Source organism: Ovis aries, chromosome 23 (assembly GCF_016772045.2).
Source record: "Ovis aries strain OAR_USU_Benz2616 breed Rambouillet chromosome 23, ARS-UI_Ramb_v3.0, whole genome shotgun sequence".
In the NCBI taxonomy this organism is placed as follows: domain Eukaryota; kingdom Metazoa; phylum Chordata; class Mammalia; order Artiodactyla; family Bovidae; genus Ovis; species Ovis aries.
Window position 1 is genome coordinate 54,447,771 of NC_056076.1, and position 18,837 is coordinate 54,466,607.

The window sequence follows — 18,837 nt, forward strand, 5'->3', positions numbered from 1 at the left end:
ATCTCCCAAGAACATACAGGACAGGCCTTTCATCTGAGTCATAATGATGGGTGCAGCTTGGTGTTGGAGACGCTGTCGTAACTGAAGTTTATTTGGTAGCTAAAATTTCTGAATTCAGTTTCGTCTTTGAGTTTATAAGCATCCCAGCTTGTTTTTCAAAAATCTAAAAGCACATGTACACAATATACATGTATGCACATGCCTTTCAGTAATGGAAGGCAGGAGCAAGTTAGGGTCAGATCTACAAATGTTAAAAAGTATAAGGTCACCTAAGTCATTCATAATTTTTTTACTAAAAATTTATTTATATCATATTATATATGCTTATGATATGATGTATGATATGACTTATATGTGGAATCTAAACAAGTAATACAAATGAACTTATTTACAAAACAGAACTAGACTGTACAGACGTAGAGAACACAAAGGAGAAAGAGAGGAGGGATAAATTAAGAGTTTGGGATTAACAGATACCTACTATATAAAAAATAGGTAACAACAAGGACGTTCTGTGTAGTTCAAGGAACTATAGCCAACATTTTAAATTCTCTTTTATGAAAAAGAATCTGGAAAAGAATAGACGTATACATGCATGTGCAACTGAACCCCTTTGCTGTTCACCTGAAGCCAGTGACATGTAAATCAACTCTGCTGCTGCTGCTGCTGCTGCGTCGCTTCAGTCGTGTCCGACTCTGTGCGACCCCAGGGACGGCAGCCCACCAGGCTCCCCCGTCCCTGGGATTCTCCAGGCAAGAACACTGGAGTGGGTTGCCATTTCCTTCTGCAATGCATGAAAGTGAAAAGGGAAAGGGAAGTCGCTCAGTCGTGTCTGACTCTCAGCGACCCCATGGACTGCAGCCCACCAGGCTCCTCCATCCATGGGATTTTCCAGGCAAGAGTACTATACTTCAATTAAAAACAATAATGATTAAGAAAAGAATTCACCTGTTATTTCCTCAATAGATTTACCTTTATTTCTGTGTTTTACTTCCGCTAATCATCAAGTTTATTTGCATTTACTGAGTGCAGAGCAGGTCTGTAAAAGAACAGGTGCCCTGAAGACAGGCATAAACCAGTCTGGTGGCCACTGTTTCTGGGTTGCTAGATTGTAAGAGAGAACACGGGCAAGCCACGAGGAGTGACAGCCACTTAAACGTCAAGACCAAGAGTTCTCAGCTGTGTAACATCGTGGTTTCCTCTGCAGATAGTGGCTCCATCCCAGGACATTGATGGCAGGGCTCATCTTCTCAAGAATGTGTAAGGAAACCCTGTAAATTTTGCATCCATGTCAACTCATACTACAGGGACAACGGCTGGCGGAAATCAGACCCAGTTCTACTGTTGGAAGCCTGCAGGGGCTGGCTATCCTCAAAAGTGTCCTTCCACCAGGATTTTTAGCAATCTAGACAGAAACAGAATAATTTTCCTTCTTGGTCCTGTGTAACATCATTTCTTCAAGTGTGCAAGGACATCACCCTTATTGTCTGTACCAAGTATGGCACATCCAGCCCCTTATTCTGGACTAGCATGTGGAGTATCATTCAGGTGTAGTGTTACTCTGCTTTTATATGCTGTGGTTTTCAAGATTTTACATCATAACTAACATGAGTTTTTTTAGTAGAGGTATTCCATTTTCAGTCCATAAATACTGAGTGCAACTATGTACCAGATCCTCTTCTAGGGGCCAGGGATAGAATCCGCTGATACTCTGGAGCTTTGGGAAGGATAGCGAATATACAAGTATATACTTGTTAGCAGGGGAAAATTAAAGAAGAGAAAGGGCTGAGAGAGTGTGACTGGTTTAGGGTGAATGATGAGGGAAGGAAACCCTGACCTGCCATCCTTGGGGAGTAACTTGAGTTCAATGAGTGAACGAGCCACACGGATAACTAATGCAGGGATGGCAGATGGCAAATGCCCTGGGCTTTGCCTGGGAGTGTGTGTGCCATATTCAAAGACGAGCAAGGAGGGACCATGGATAGAAAAATATGAAAGAAAGGAGAGAAACAGGAAAGGCGATCAGACACACAAGCAAGAGGCTGAATGGGGAGCATGAATGATTTTATGGAGCTGTGGCCTTTATGGCAAGTGAGGTGGGAAGCCACTGCGGGGAGGGGGAGCAAGGAGAGACTGGAGACGTCACATCAATGTCTCACTCTGAGGGCCAGGGAGCAAGGGTAGAAATGGGGGGCTCACTTCCGAGGCTGTCACAGTACTCTAGGCAAGAGATAATAGTGGTTGCACCCAGTAGCTAGAGGACTCAGTCTGACTTAATTGATATCCAGTAAATATCTCTCAAGAGAAGGCAATGGCAACCCACTCCAATACTCTTGCCTGGCAAATCCCATGGACAGAGGAGCCTGGTAGGCTGCAGTCCATGGGGTCGCTAGGAGTCGAACATGACTGAGCGACTTCACTGGGCCAAGCAATGTGCCTGAGTCTGTGCTGTTAACCACTGCACTGTTCGTAAAAAATAAAACAGTAAGTGAATGTTATAATAATGAAATAGATTGATTTCATTCATGTAAAAGTGTTTGAGCCATGGCTACACCTCTTAGACAACTTCTATTGGATCCCTTCAGGATGATTACCAGATATGGGTTTTTAATATTCCTTTTACTTTTCCTAACTCATTTCAGGTTAGAGTTCTTATTTATTTTTATCCCAAAACATGATTTTTTTAAAAAGTCTTCTTAGAGAAGATGAAAGCTATTTTTTCTTCCTTTAAAATTTGGACTGCATTGATAATAAAACTAAAGCAAAATGATATTTAATACTAGAACTATGAGACCCAGATCATAGGTTTCCCTGTATCTCATCACCTATGGTCTAGACCTGTTAGCCTGTGTCTTTTTATAGGAGGATGCATAGACATATCAGGACCAATGCCATCTGGGGAAGAATAATAATTCAAAAGAAGTTATGGGAAACATCCATTCAGTCAGCCAGTTATTGAACTGCGGCGGTGCGTTGGCCACCGTGCCATCATGTAAAGATGAATATTGCAGTCTGGTTGAGGAAACAGCCTATAATCTACAGTTACACCGAAGCGAGATGCACAGACCACAGGAGACAGGTGCAGAGCACCGTGGGAGTAGACGGAGGGAGGTGTCAGAAGATGTTGATGGATGAGATGAAGCTAGAAGGAGGTTGCTTGGTAGACAAGGAAATCTGTTGACTAGTTTTTGAACTTGTCCGAGAAGAATGAAATTAGTAGGTGCTCATTCTAAAAACAAAAGTAGTTCACAACTGGGGAAAAACTGTATAAAGATTATGCTGGTGTTATTAGACAGCATATCTTTTGCTCAGGTCCCAGGTATAAGTTATAACTCTTCATTGTCAGTTAGATGGATTAAACCAGGAGGTTGATGTTGGCTACTGGACGGCAGGAGTATTATTAGATATAGCTGCTATCAGGAGAATCTGTGGTAAGACCTGAGTCCTCAGTGATGTTAATAATTTTTAAAGACCTGTTTTGAAGTCTTTCTACATGGGTTATAACTTTAACCTGTGAGAATGTTCCTGAGATTTTGCAGGGAAGTTAAAAAAAATAAATTTGAATTGCTTTTATACAGATCAAAGGAGATTGTAGGTACAGGAACCTTAAATTTAAGGCTTTTTATGTAGTCAACATTCTTTTAGTTTTTGAAGGCATTCAAGCTTGCAATTAAGACAGAAGAGAATGGAATAAATCAGACTTTGGTGTAACTAAATCTTGGCTTTATCTCCTACCTGCTATCCTTATTTAATTCATCTTTGCTTAGTCATCTGAAAAATTGGAAAATAGTAGTAGTTTTCATCATAGTTGAAAATGACATTAGTAGACATAAAGCATTTAGCAGAGGATTAAGTGCTTAACAGTTATTATTGTTGTTGTTGTTCAGTCACTCAGTCGTGCCCGACTTTTCAACCCCATGGAGCAGCACATCAGGCTTCCCTGTCTTCCACTGTCTCCCAGAGCTTGCTCAAACTCACGTCCATTGATTCAGTGATGCCATCCAACCGTCTCATCCTCTGTCGCCCCCTTCTCCTTTTGCCTCCAATCTTTCCCAGCATCAGGGTCTTTTCCAATGAGTTGGCTCTCCGCATCAGGTGGCCAAAGTATTGGAGCGTCAGCTTCAGCATCAGTCTTCCCAATGAGTATTCAAGGTTGATTTCCTTTAGGATGGACTGGTTTGATCACCTTGCAGTCCAAGGGACTCTCAAGAGTCTTTTCCAGCATCACAATTCAAAAGCATCAATTCTTCGGCGCTCAGCCTTTTTATGGTCCAACTCTCACATCTGTATGTGACTACTGGAAAAACCATAACTTTGACTATATGGACCTGTGTCAACAAAGTGATGTCTCTGCTTTTTAATATACTTTGTTTGTTTAATATGCTAGATTTGCCATAGCTTTTATTCCAAGGAGCACGCATCTTTTAATTTCGTGGCTACAGTCACTGTCCACAGTGATTTTAGAGCCCAAGAAAATAAAATCTGCCACTGTTTCCACTTTCCCCCCATCTATTTGCCATGAAATGATGGGACTGGATGCCATTATTCTTCTGTGTTAATTTTTATTAGAGTACAGTCATTTTACAATGTTGTGTTCGTTTCTGCTATACAGCAAAGGGAACCAGCTATGTTTATATATATTCCCTCTTTTATGGGTCTCCAGCCCATCTGCACCACCAGAGAGCAGTGAGTCGAGTTCCCTGAGCTATACAGTGGGTTCTCACCAGTTAGCTTTTTTATATACAGTGAGCGCATGCTTGTGCTCAGTCATGTCAGTTTGTGACACTTTGGACTGCAGCCCACCAGGCTCCTCTGTTCATGGGATTTTGCAGGCAAGAATACTGGACTGGGTGGCCATTTTCTCCTGCAGGGCATGTTCTCGATCCAGGGATCAAACCCACATCTCCTATACTACAAGCAGATTCTTTACCGCTGAGCCATGAGAAAGTGTGTATATGTCAATTACAGTCTCCCGATTTCTCCCGCCCTCCCGTCCCCACTTAGTACTCATACACTGGTTCTCTACATCTGTGTCTCTCTTTCTGCTTTGCAAATAAGTTCATCTGAACCATTTTGTAGATTTCACAGGTAAGCAGCATTATACGATGTTTGTCTTTCTCTTTTTGGCTAACTCCTCTGTTTATGACACTCTCTGGTTCACCCATATCTCTGCAGGTGGCACTATTTCACTCCTGTTATGGCTGAGTATATTCCGTTGTATGCATGCACCACGTCTTTACCCATTCCTGTATCGATGGACATTTAGGTTGCTTCCGTGTCCTGGCTAGTGAAAATCATATGGTAATGAACATTGAGGTGCATGTATCTTTTTGAATTATGGTTTTCTCTGGGCATTTGCCCAGGAGTGGGATTGCTGGGTCATATGGTAGATATATTTTCAGTCTTTTAAGGAACCTCCATACTACTCTTTATGGAACTTTCCAGGTGGCACTAGTGTAAGAATCTCTTAAGGAGACTTAAGAGATGTGGGTTGGATTCCAGGATTGGGAAGATCCCCTGGAGTAGGAAGTGGCAACCTACTCAGTATTCTTGCCTGGAAAATTCCATGGACAGGGCATCAGAGGATAAGATGACTGGATGGCATCACCGATTCAATGGAGATGAACTTGGGCACACTTTGAGAGATGGTGAGGTACAGGGAGGCCTGGCGTGCTGCAGTCCATGGGGTCGCAAAGAGTCGGACACAACTGGGCAGCTGAACAACAACAGAGAGACTGTATGCTGTAGAATATTTTCTCTCCCCTTGTGATGATCAAAATGTGCTGGCCCAGTGTCTCACTTTCTCGGTTCATACTGCCTTATAAACAGATACGGATTAATATAATAGTGATTTTTAATATTTATGGGTTACTCCTTCTAGGTGACAAGGTTAAAAACTAGCAAAAGCTTGTAATACATATAGTTTTGTTTTAATCTTAAATGTAGATTTTAAAAAACCTGAATAATATCAGTACTAATTTGCCAGGGATGAGAATTATAAGCTAGTGGTGTTATGCAAATGACTACAGAGGGTGATTCATTCCGAAGAACGTGGGAGAATTTTTAAAATCTGGATGATAGTTCTTGGCATTTCAGTGTGTGTGTGTGTGTGTGTGTGTGTGTGTGTGTGTGTGTGAGTGCTCCTATGCACACATGTAAATTCTCTTTCCACTTCCATTCTTTGCCTACATGTAATTATGACATTCCAAAATAGGCATGGACTTCAGAGCCAATGTTAGTTATTAGATTGTGAAATTAGAATTTCCAGCTCAGCTATTTTATATTCTCTTTATTAAGACTTTCTCAGTGGTTGGTCCTATCCAATCTACAATTATAATGCTGTATTACATCCACAGAATCATCTGAGTTCCCATAAGAAGGAATATATTTCCTATGAGGCTAGCTCTGGAGGGTCAGCCTTTAGGAAATATTTTCTAGAGAAAAACCAGAATGACCAGAGTGGGAGTTCAGTGATTCCCCCAGAACTTCACAGCGGTTCTCACCTCAGAGCCTTAACACATACGGGGATTCACTTAAGGTATGTCAAGAATAATTTACTGTAAGTAAAATACAGAAGTTTCTAAATAAAATACCTAAATGCAAATGGGTTGAAAGCTGACCCTACGATTATGTGGTCCTCTTGGGTGGGAGGGAAAGGAGCTGACATGTTGTATATAGCTTAAAACAGATTCCCCAAACTCTAGGCTGCCTCCGAATCTTCGGGAACACTGGTGACATTCAGATTCCTGGGCCCTCCCTCCGTGAAATTTGATGTTGTTCATCCAGGTTGAGGTGTAAATGCACATTGTTAACCTGCAACCCAGGTGACTCAGACTCAAGTGGGAAGAGATCATTATTTTCGCAAATAGCCATTAGGTTTCACAGAAGGCAGCCTGTCTCCAACAGGTCTCATGACTTCCTTCCAGCCTGACTGCCTTGTCCTGCTCCCAGTCTAAGACTGGCTGGTATGTTCTCAGTAACAAGCAGTTTGGCTCACAGACCCTCATTTCTTACAGCAGGTGCTGACCGCCGCCAATTGCTAATCCGAATCACCCTAGCAGAGACTGTAGAAGACTTCTCTGAATTATATATCACTGCCACCTACAAATAACAACACAGAGAATGGAGGAACAGTTTTTTTTTTTTCATTTCTAAAGAGTACATATTATATGAAAAAGCTGCTAAATGGATGGGATAAGAGAGGTCCAAAATGCTGAAATTATGAGTTGCTTACCCAGTGTGAAGAGAGGTGATAGGGAAAAAAGAAGCAAAATTTGTAAGTATTCATAGCATTCCCCAGCAACACTACAAACAATACTAGAGTTTTTTTGGTTTTGTTTTTTATCTGCAAGCTATAATTGCTATGTTTTATTGTAAATTAATGCTGCTTATTAATTATGCTCTTTGCTTTGGGCTTTTAAATTTTTTCTTCTGTTTTATCATACCTACTGACAGATTTAAAAAATACTGACTGTTGCTGAATCCCTAATCATTGTTGTTTGAGATTTTTGCATTAATTTAGTGCCATGCTTTAAACAACATTATAGCCAAGCTAAAAAAGATGAGAATTGCTTCATTTGTATATGATGGAAGAGCCATCTTTCCTAACTAGCCATTATTTCTAGAATGTCTCTGTCCATTCACACATGTAAAGGAACAGTTTCTTACAGTTAGAACAGATAGAAACTGTTTCAACTTTCTATCATTGAAATTGATGATCTTTTTTAGAATCTTATAATTATTCAACTCTGGAATAAGGCAAATATTCTACTTTCAGTTGGCTATGTGAAGGCAGTAACTATTTCTTTTTTAAAAAATTGAAGTACAATTGATATACAGCATTATCTTATAGGTGTACAGTATAGTGATTCACAATTTTAAAAGGTTATACTTAATTTAGTTATTGTAAAATGTTGGCTAAATTCCCCTTGTTGTACAGTATATCCTTGTAGCCTATTTTGTTCCTAATTTTATCTCTACTCCCTTGCCTTTGTATTGAACCTCCCTGCTTCCCTTTCTCTACTGGTACCACTAATTTGTTCTCTATGTCTGTGAGTCTGCTTCTTTTTTTGTTATATTCACTATTTGGTGTATTTTTTAGATTCCATGTATAAGTGTCATACAGTATTTATCTTTCTCTGTTTGGCTTATTTCACTTAGCATAGTGCTCTCCAGCTGCATCCATGTCGCTGCAGATGGCAAAATTTCATTATTTCATTATTTCATGGCTGGGTAGCAGTCCATTGTATCTGTACACCGCATTTTCTTTGTCCATTCATCTGTTGATGGACATTTGGGTTGCTTTCATATCTTGGCAACTCTAAATAATGCCGCTATGAACTTTGAGATGCATGTATCTTTTAAAAATTAGTGTTTTTTTGGAGGGGGCGGGGGATATATATATCCAGGGTGGAATTGCCAGATCATATGATAGTTCTATTTTTAGTATTTTGAGAAACTTCCGCACCGTTTTCTGCAGCAGCTGCAATAATTTACATTCCCACCAACAGTGTACAAGGGTTCCCTTTTCACCACATCCTCACCAACATTTGTTATTTGTGCTCTTTTTCACGATAGCCATTCTGACAGGTATGAGGTGACATGTTATCATGGTTTTGAATTCCTTTTCTCTGATGATTAGCAGTGTTGAACATCTTTTTATGTGCCTATCAGCCATCTGCCTTTCCTCTTTGGAGAAGTGTCTGTTCACTTCTTCTGCCTATTTTTTTTTATTGTATTTTACCTTATTTTACTTTACAATACTGTATTGGTTTTGCTATACATCCACATGAATCCACCACGGGTGTACACGTGTTCCCAATCCTGAACACCCCTCCCCCACCCCGACCTCCCTCCCCATACCATCTCTCTGGGTCATCCCAGTGCACCAGCCCCAAGCATCCTGTATCCTGCATTGAATCTAGACTGGCGATAACTGAACCAGGAAGAAATAAAAAATCTTAAGAGACCCATCACAAGCACGGAAATTGAAACTGTAATCAGAAATCTTCCAGCAAACAAAAGCCCAGGTCCAGACGGCTTCACAGCTGAATTCTGCCAAAACTTTAGAGAAGAGCTAACACCTATCCTACTCAAACACTTCTGCCTATTTTTTAATTGAGTTGCTTAATTAAGTTGAGTTTAATTAGGTCCTACTTGTTAATTTTTGCTGTTTTTTAATTTAGGGGATGGATCCTAAGAAATATCACTGAACTTTATGTCAGAGTTTTGTCTATGTTTTCTTCTGAGAGCTTTGTAATATCCAGTCTTACATTTAGATCTTTAACCCATTTTGAATTTATTTTTGTAGATGGCATTAGAGAATGTTCTAATTTCATTCTTTTACAAGTAGTTGTCCAGTCTTCCCAGCACCACTTATTGAAGAGACTGTCTTCTCCACTGTATATCCTTGAAGGCAGTAACTATCTCTGAAATTCTAAGAATCTTTCATTGTTTCATTTGTTTGTATGGAGAAGTGAAGGATAATATTATAAATTTTACTTAGATTTTTAATGCCTACCATTTTCACATTGTGCTGACCCATGATATGGAAATTGGACCTCAGTTAACTCCTTGTTTTCAGTTCTCACTCATGGAACACCTACTTATGCTCAGGCAATATAGTCAACACTGAAGAAATAAAAATGAACACGGCAGTCTTTGACAGTAGTCCTGGAGTTAACAGTCTAGTTAAAGAGAGAGAGGAAAGACACAGTAAAAGCTATAGAAGATGATGAGTGCTGGAGAAGAAGCAGATGCTGAGTGCCACGGAGGTATTCATCATTCACAATGTTTCGCTGAGTACCAGACTGTCTGGTTGCTGAGAATACAGAGTACAGTCACTGACTTCAAGAAATTCTCATTGTAGAGGAGGACAGTGGTTAATTTTAGTGATAGAGAATTGCATGAAATATTATGAAAGCAAATTCTATTCGCTGGGAGGCAGTGGGAGATAAGGTGCAGTTTCCTGGAAGAGGTGTAACAGAAGAGTCTTAGGTGATGGGCAGGAGTTACCCAGGCAAAGGCAGAGGGCCAAAGGCACAGGGCACAAGGCAGGTTGAAGGGGCTGTGCAAGCAGTTATTGTCTCTGGAGAACTGAGTCCTAGACAGAGCCTGATGGGAGTTGTAAGTGAAGAAGACAGGCCAGTCCATATAGGGACCCTTGGCCATCTGAAGAAGTAAGACTTTATCCTGTCCCTGGGGAGACACTAAAAGTTAAGAGGGCAATGAAACAGCCAGGTTCAATTTTATATTCTGGCAGTTACCTAGCTGATGGTTTTAAGAAAGACAGTGCTAAGAGCTCAGACACTGAACTGATGGTGCTTGTGAGTCATGGTGGGCTTCCCTGTTGGCTCAGATGGTAAAGAATCCGCCTGCAATGTGGGAGACCCAGGCTTGATCCCTGGGTTAAGAAGATTCCCTGGAGAAGAGAACAGCTACCCACTCCAGTACTCTTGCCTGGAGAATTTCATGGCCAGAGGAGACCGGCTGGCTATGGTCCATGGGGTCACAAAGAGTGGGATGTGACTGAAGCAACTTAGCGTGCATGTGGGTCATGACAGTTTTAATGAGGGCAGCCCACTGATGAAGAGGATGGTAGCAGAGAACTGCAGAAGTCAAACCAGTAACACTTAGTGGCTGGTTGATGTGAGAAGGAACAATGAAGGAAAAAATCAAGAATGACACCCAGAGTTCTTGTTTGGATCACAAGATGGATGCTGATGCCACCATTTAAGATCTGCAGGGAGAGGTAGGCGTGAAGAGGAAGACGATCAACTTGGTTTTGGGAACATGGGGTTTGAGGGGCCCATGTCACTCTTAGGGGAGCCATCACAGGTAAATATTTGAACATTTTAGGGAATCTGGGCAGGGGATATAGATTTGGGACCCCCCAAGACTTACTCCTTGGAAGGAAAGTTATGACCAACCTAGACAGAATATTAAAAAGCAGAGACATTACTTTATCAACAAAGGCCCATCTAGTCAAGGCTGTGGTTTTTCCCGTGGTCATGTATGGATGTGAGAGTTGGACCATAAAGAAAGCTGAGTGCTGAAGAATTGGTGCTTTTGAACTGTGGTATTGAAGATGCTTGAGAGTCCCTTGGACTTCAAGGAGATCCAACCAGTCCATCCTAAAGGAGATTAGTCTTGGGTGTTCACTGGAAGGAGTAATACTGAAATTCCAATACTTTGGCTACCTGATGCGAAGAGCTGACTCATTGGAAAAGACCCTAATGCTGGGAAAGATTGAGGGCGGGAGGAGAAGGGGATGACAGAGGATTAGTTGGCTGGATGGCATCACTGACTCAGTGGACATGAGTTTGAGTGAACTCCGGGAGTTGGTGATGGACAGGGAGGTCTGGCGTGTTGTGGTTCATGGGGTCGCAAAGAGTCGGACACGACGGAGTGACTGAACTGAACTGAAGACTATCAGGGTCACTGAAAAAATCTGAGTTCTGTTTTGGACACAGTGAATTTCGGGATCCGTTAGAATGTGGCCATGCCCGTCCAAAACTCAGAAGTGAGATTGAGGGATGTAGATTTTGCAGCCTTCTATGTGGATTACATTTCTTGCAGCTCACACAAAATATGATAAATGGGGTGGTTAAATCTTCCCAAGTGCTGGAAGGAAGATGTAAAAGATGAGGAGAAATTAAAGAAGCACAAAATAAAGAAGGTCCATAAAAGCTGAGCATCACAGTCTGTTGCTGTTCCTTTAGTCACTAAGTCATGTCTGACTCTTTGCGATCCCGTGGACTGTAGCCTGCCAGAGTCCTCTGTCTGTGGGATTTTCCAGGCCAGAATACCGGAGTGGGTTGCCCTTTCCTTCTGCAGGGATCTTCCTGACCCAGGGTTGAACCCACATCTCCTGCACTGGCAGGCAGGTACTTTACCACTGAGCCACCAGGGAAGCCTATCCCATCTATTAGGCTGTGAGAAGATTAACTGGTGAAGTGACGCAGTCATTAGTGACAATGCCGAGTTGGGAAAGTAGCTCCTGAAGTTGTCATTTCTCTAGCTGTCACTTTGTGGGACTGCAGTTGTAACAGCTCGCGCTGGTTGGGGTTTTCTAATCTTCAGTGGCCCTATCTGGTTCACATTCTAAGACCCAAATTGTGAGGTCAGGATGAGGACCCGACTCTTCCAAAGAAGTTATTATTACTTGCAGCCATTCAATTTCACATTTCATAGCACATTATTGTATGCTTTTCTGTACTTGATTCATGTGTAAATTGAGGCAGAGGAACCCAGTGGGTAGCCGGTCTACTTCTGATGCTCTCTGTACACTGAAGCCATGAGCGCAGGTCATTTTCAGGCTTAATGGCCACTTTCAGCCCTGGCTGCCCATTGGAATCATCTGGGAGCTTTTATTAAACAGGATGCATTGACTAACCCCCAGCAATTATGATTTAATTGCTCTAGGATGGGGCCTGGGAGTGCTAAGTCACTTCAGTTGTGTCCAGCTCTTTGTGACGCTATGGATTGTAGCCCGCCAGGCTCCTCTGTCCACAGGACTCTCCAGGCCAGAATACTGGAGTGGGTTGCCATGTCCTTCTCCAGGGGATCTTCCCAACCCAGGGATCGAACCTGCATCTTTTCTATCTCCTGCTTTGGTGGCTGGGTTCTTTACCACTATCACCACCTGGGAAGCAGGCCCCAGGCAGTCATATGCTTTAAAAGTCCCCTAGATGATTCTCATGTGTAGACAAGTTTGAGAATCACTGCTGTCAAGTAAGGAAGCAGCTGCTTTGTCAACTCAGAGCAGCGGGAAGAAATCCAGTAAGATAAATAATGTGCGTGAAAGTATGATATTATTTATTATAAGAGGGTCCTGAGGAATGAAATGGCGAAGTCCCAGGAAAGAGGCACAAAGAGATGTTTGTTTTGGTTTTGTTGGTTTGTGAGTTTTAACCTTTAAAGATTTCTGTGCCAGGGTGAGCATTTGACTCAGGCAGTAGACAGCCTGGAAGCTTCTGTGGTTCTCGCAGCAGCCAGGAGATCTATGAACGCCCTCCTGTCTGAGCAGGCATTTTACGTGAGCCCACCCCCTCTGACAGAATAGCTTTGTTAGCCATATATTTATAATTGCTTACCTTGGGATGGCTGTACCTTTTTCTTGTTTTCTAAGTTATCCACTTGCCTCTCCACTTTATGTATCTCCAGGCAGCACATTCCAAGCCATGCAATCTGTCTTATAGGCTTGGCCTCTTAATAACTGTTTGGCCTTGGGCAAGTTATTTGAATTCCTTTCACATCCATTTCTTTATCTGTACTCAAGTATGTTGTGCAAGTTAAATCAGATAGTACATCTAAAGTGTTTAGCACAATTCTGGGAGATTATAAGCTCCCCAAAATGGTTTTCAGTGCACGTTGGCATTTAACCTTCTCAGAGCTAAAGAGAGCCCCAGTTACACATGCCAACAGTATGGACTGCAGACGATCATCACTTAGCTGTAGTTTTATTGTACAAACACTGGGTCTGACCCCAGAGCCCCATCTTTATTAAGGTTCAGTTTAAATTCCTGGTAGGAACAGTTGATGATAGCAAATGCCCTGGTTCCATCACAGACAAATGAATTAAGTTCCACCAGACAAATGAATCTTCAGGAAGTAACCTAGACATTATTGGGAAATGATTATATAAAAACATTGCACAAGAAGATGCTGAATATTATGCTGAGAACAAATAACAGTGTTACCTCAATCTAGTGTTGGTCCAGAGCCTTGCATGAAATCATAAGCAATTAACCCACAGAGACCTCTGTCCATTAATAGTGACTCTGCTTTGATTTCAATAGAGATCTGAGTAACATTATCTTTTTACAGTTTGCATCTCTATACCAGAGTGAAAACATCTATCACTGAGTAATGAAGAACGATACCTGAATAATATCATCAGTTTATTGAAAAAGTATAAAATGATCATTGATCTGTTAGCTAGGTAATTCTATTGAACTTGACCTCTGCTATAGACGTACCTTGGAGATATGGTTCCAGACCACGACAGCAAAGCGAATATCACAGTAGAGTGAGTCACAGGACTTTTTTGTTCCCTAGTGCATATAAAAGTTATGTTTATAGTATAATCTATTAAGTGTGCAGTATTATATCTATACCTTCATTAAAAATTGTTAAACATGCTAACCATCACCTGAGCCTTCAGCAAATCGTAGTTGTAATATCAAAGATCACAGATCACCATTACAAATATAACAATGAAAAAGCTTGAAATGTTGCGAGAATGACCAAATGTGACAAAGATGACAGGAAACACGCAAATGCTGTTGGAAGCATGGCGGTAGACGTGCTCCATGCAAGGCCGCCACGACCCTTCAGCTTGTAAAAGCACCGTATCTGCAAAGCAGGGTAAAGCAAAGCACGATCAAACGAGGTGTGCCTGTACACAGAAATCAACAGAAATGATCCAGGAATTGCAAAAAAGCTTGCCTATTGCCCCCCCACCCCCAACAGTGATAATTTCCTTAGGAAACTGAAGTGCAACACGAGAGCACCATCTTGCATTTCCCTGGAATCATTGCCACCATTTCTGCCTTTTCTTGATGTCTACCATCTGCACCTCTGTCAACTGGAAGTCTCTCCACGTTGCAGTTAAGTGATTCATTCTCCCAGATTGTTTTGAATCTCTTTATATTAATACATTCATTGAGAATCTTGAATGCTAAGTTCAACTTTTCCAGATTCTAAAATGCTGCTTTAATACCTGTTCAGTGTGGCAGGTAAGTTCACTCTAGAACTGTGTTGTTGGGTGGAAACCTACTCTGCTCCGTCCTGGGCTGGATATATTTATGTGTCTAGACCAGGCTGGCCCCAGGCCAAACTGTGATATCAATGTGTCTGGCTAACCTTAGTGCTTTGCCAGATACTAAGGCAATGGCACCCCACTCCAGTACTTTTGCCTGGAGAATCCCATGGACGGAGGAGCCTGGTGGGCTGCAGACCATGGGGTCGCGAAGAGTCAGAAATGACTGAGTGACTTCACTTTCACTTTCATAAATTGGAGAAGGAAACGGCAGCCCACTCCAGTGTTCTTGCCTGGAGAATCCCAGGGATGGAGGAGCCTGGTGGGCTGCCGTCTATGGGGTCGCACAGAGTCGGACACGACTGGAGCGACTTAGCAGCATGTTAAATGAATGGATGAGTGAATGGCCACATGCATAGATGAATGGGTGAAGAATAAAGGTGACGGAATAAATTATGAAGGTCAGTTGAGAAACTGTGTTTGCTAGTGAGAAGATGAATTTCGTCTACTTATCACTTTAATCTTCATCAAATTCCTCCTTTATTTCCAACTAAACTTGACCCCTGGGTTGGGAAGATCCCCTAGAGAAGGGAAAGGCTACCCACTCCAGTGTTCTGGCCTGGAGAATTCCATGGACTGTATAGTCCATGGGGTCACAAAGAGGTGGACATGACTGAGTGACTTTCACTCACTCAAGCTTTCACGCTGCCTATAAGTAAATGACTTTTAGGGTAGTGCTCACTGACCCTGCAGTGATCAATAGAGGTCAGGACAGAGCTGGGAACCAGGTGGGCAGAGGGCCATTACGCTCAAAGCATGGAACTTTTTGGGAGACCAAGCCCAGCCCTGGTTTTAGAGCAGGAGTAGACAAAACCTCAGATAGAAGCTGTAAACAAGTATCAATCCAGGGAGCAGGAGCAGAATAGGAAGCAGACAGGGCACAAGTATTAAAAGGACTCCAGAGTCAGAACAATGGCACCCCACTCCAGTACTCTTGCCTGGAAAATCCCATGGACAGAGGAGCCTGGTGGGCTGCAGGCCATGGGGTCACTAAGAGTCGGACACGACTGAGCGACTTCACTTTCACTTTTCACTTTCATGCATTGGAGAAGGAAATGGCAACCCACTCCAGTGTTCTTGCCTGGAGAATCCCAGGGACGGGGGAGCCTGGTGGGCTGCCATCTATGGGGTCGCACAGGGCCGGACATGACTGAAGGGACTTAGCAGCAGCAGCAGCAGAGTCAGAACAGAACAGAGATCTGGGGAACCCTTGGAGACCCACGCCATTATTGGAAAATGGGAACCACAATCTGGAGATAAATTAGAACTTTTGCAGGAAGAGGAAACTAGTTAATGTTCTAACAACATCTGAGTGGGTTCTAACCACTATTACATATCAGTTGGATATCAATTAAAATTTGTTTCCTTATAACATTTGCAATTAGTCATAACTTATGACCTTAATTTTTCATCTTAATTTGAGAGACCTCTCATAGTAATCAAAAGAGCATATAAAATTGTCTCCTTTTCCCCAAGAAATTTGTCGATTATCTAATTTTACCATTTATAATATGTCTTGTATATACAGTGAGCGTGTGTCCACCAAAAGCTGACCATGAATAAATCAGTATAAATTGTAGCAGAGACAACATAATGTATCTGTAAGGAAGAGTTTTTTGACAGAATAGAGACTGAAAAGGGTTATTTATTTCTTCATTTTAGTAAATGTTTAAGAACAAGATAGTTCTAGTTGAAATTATCATAGTTTCAGAATGGAAAATAATAGGTTTTGTGGGTCCTAAAATTTGTTATATTTGAAGGAGACTTCTTCGATTTGATTATAAATAAATTAATTATGAATACAAAATTACATATGGAAGCAAATAATTGTTTGAAGTGACAAAAACAAAAGAAATTACAAATTATTGTAATTTGAAAAATATAAGAAACATCATAAAATCTAGAAATATTTTTGTTAATGAATTGTCTAATACATTTCTTTAGTATCTTTTTTTCCTATGGATTTTTAAATTTTTAAAAATTTATTTGTTTTTAATTGAAGAATAATTGCTTTACTACATGTTTTTATATGATAAAATTTATAGGATCATTTTTTATAGATAGAATAGAAAGGTATTTCAGTCTCTTTGTTAGCATAATTGATTAGAATGTGTGTGTGCAAGTTTGCGTGTATAAACATGTATGTTTTACTTATTGATTATGTAGAAAAGATTTTTTTCGGTTTCACACCACTTATGGTAGCATCATGTACAAATTTGATCTGTAGACAAATTTGGCAGACCTCTATGAGGTTTCTCTCATATATGAGCTGTAGGCTTTGAAAACATTTCAGGTTTTCTTATGCAGTATCTAATCTTAAGAACTATTAAAGTTGATAATGCTCATTTACCAGCTTGTCGTTGCTGGCCTTGTTGTAATGATATATTTTAAATTTTGTGTTATCTTTGCTGTCATCCATATTTTGCAGGAAATCAGCAAGAAATGAAAATCTTTTTCCAGTGTCTATGAATTCACTCCTTTTTGTTAACTGAATATTCAAACTGTGAAAGAGGGTTGATTCATTACTTCTCTTTAAAATATTTTTCCTCCTCTTAATAAATCATTGCTTTTGACAGATAATTTTTATCTGATGGTTTTGTTACAGTCCTCTTCTTGATCCTAGACTGATTTCATTGCTGATTATCATTGCTTTCACTTAATTTTCAGTTAATTTTTTTTATCAGAATTTTCTCTCAAATCTCTAAAGAATGCTGTTAGAGATAAAAGAAGCTACTTTTCAATATGCTTAAATCAGGCATCTGTAAATACTCAGACTGTTTAAATTGTGATAAGAATGGTGATTTTTCAATTCAGCATTCCCTTAGCCAAGTACCCAAAATACTAATAGCCACTGAGATCTGTCTGATATGTGATGGAGGAACAGTCAGAATGGAAATGGACAGTGTTCTTACCTAAGGCAATTAAAATATCCTATTTTTGTAACTTTAGCAAAAATATGTGAACTTTTGATTATGCCGTGCAAGTAAGGGAATCTGAAAATTTACGCTTCTTTGGCTCTATGGCAAATCTTTTTATGAATGACCCCTAACATATGCATCTATAATTTGCATATGAAAGTATGAACTATGACCCAATCATTTACAATATAATCTGCGTGACACTAGGTAATGTCTAAAAAATTGTAATTTTCAGTTAAGAAAGACATGATCCTAAATTTTTTGCAAGCAACATCTGTGTTAGTATTTGTAAATACACTGATGTAGGAAATAGAGAAAAACAGTAACATACTTGAAAACAAGTGAAATAAAAGTTGTATACCACATACATGTACTTGCAGACTGCTTGCTAATAATAATAGCATTACCTGCTTTGAGATCCAATGAGAGGAACAATAGCCAACCATAATTCCATAATTTGATATCTCTAAAACCCAAATTCAGCATTTCCCTAAATCTTGCCAGTCATGCTCATCATATAATACCCAGGAAATTCCACTGTAACTTAGATAATGAATGAGAAAGGACATATGATTCTTCCTTGGGCATTGTAAGGGCAGAATCTCTAAACATTTGCTGATTTTAACTGAATTATTACTTTATTCAGGTGCTATTGCTTATTTTGAAGTGCAGCTAGTGTGCTACCATTTAAGAATCTGACTCCTAGAATCTCAGTTTGTCCAAAGCTTATACATATAAATTGGACCCTTACCACTAAGCTCTAAGAGTTCTGGACCCTCTCTTTCTCCTCATCTTTTAACTGAATAGCATTGTTTCAAGTTATGTGAGACCAATAGCCCAAGTAAAATATCATGTAAAATGCAAAGGCACATCTGAACCAAGCGTTGGTTTTTTTCTTTGTATCAGTGGATTAAAACTGTTGGACATTTGAGTCAAATTACCATACCTGCCAGAGCTGTTAGATCTGTGTTCACTCAAATTGTTCCCCCAATAAGCACAAAGGTTTTAAATGTTTACATGTAACCCACTGTTTGAACAATTGGATCCGAAATATAATGTGGTTTCTAAAAGTTCTGATAATTATTTTAATTTGTCAAA

The 18,837-nt window shown here is 40.6% G+C and overlaps 1 protein-coding gene across 2 annotated transcripts in view; it reads left to right on the forward strand.

The window, feature by feature from the left end:
• RAB27B (RAB27B, member RAS oncogene family) overlaps window positions 1-18,837 on the forward strand; it is a 180,025-nt gene that overhangs the window by 16,811 nt on the left and 144,377 nt on the right. The gene's annotated exons all lie outside the window — the stretch shown is intronic.